Below are 650 nucleotides of genomic sequence, written 5' to 3' on the forward strand. Positions count from 1 at the left end.
AAGTTACCTGAGTTACTGAGTTACCAAGTTACTGAGTTACCAAGTTACCCAGTTACTGAGTTACTGAGTTACCAAGTTACTGAGTTACTAAGTTTCCAAGTTACTGAGTTACTGAGTTACCAAGTTACCGAGTTACTGAGTTACTGAGTTACTAAGTTACTAAGTTACCAAGTTACTGAGTTACTGAGTTACCAAGTTACCGAGTTACCAAGTTACTAAGTTACTGAGTTACCCAGTTACTGAGTTACCAAGTCACCAAGTTACTGAGTTACCAAGTTACTGAGTTACCCAGTTACTGAGTTACCAAGTTACTGAGACTATAAGTTACTGTTCAGTTACCAATTTGCCAGGTTATTATATCTATTAGTCATGCCACATATCATTTAACAGTTACAGATTCATAGAGATACCACTCAGACTGCGGCACAACTGTAGTTCCTGTAAGCATCATGTAGATCTATACCCATAAGTCACAATAAGTAGCTCCAAGCCAGAGTAGTCAAAGTGACCAAAGTTACTGGTAACTCCACTTTTTTATTTAGTTTGTTGGTGTCCTCATACCTTGCCATGTCTATATCTCTGAGCCACTAAATCTCTCTTTACGCTGTTGAAGTTAGCATCACATTCACCAGCATCACATTCACTACAAA

Source organism: Amphimedon queenslandica, unplaced genomic scaffold (assembly GCF_000090795.2).
Source record: "Amphimedon queenslandica unplaced genomic scaffold, v1.1 AMPQUscaffold_11012, whole genome shotgun sequence".
Classification (NCBI taxonomy): Eukaryota; Metazoa; Porifera; class Demospongiae; order Haplosclerida; family Niphatidae; genus Amphimedon; species Amphimedon queenslandica.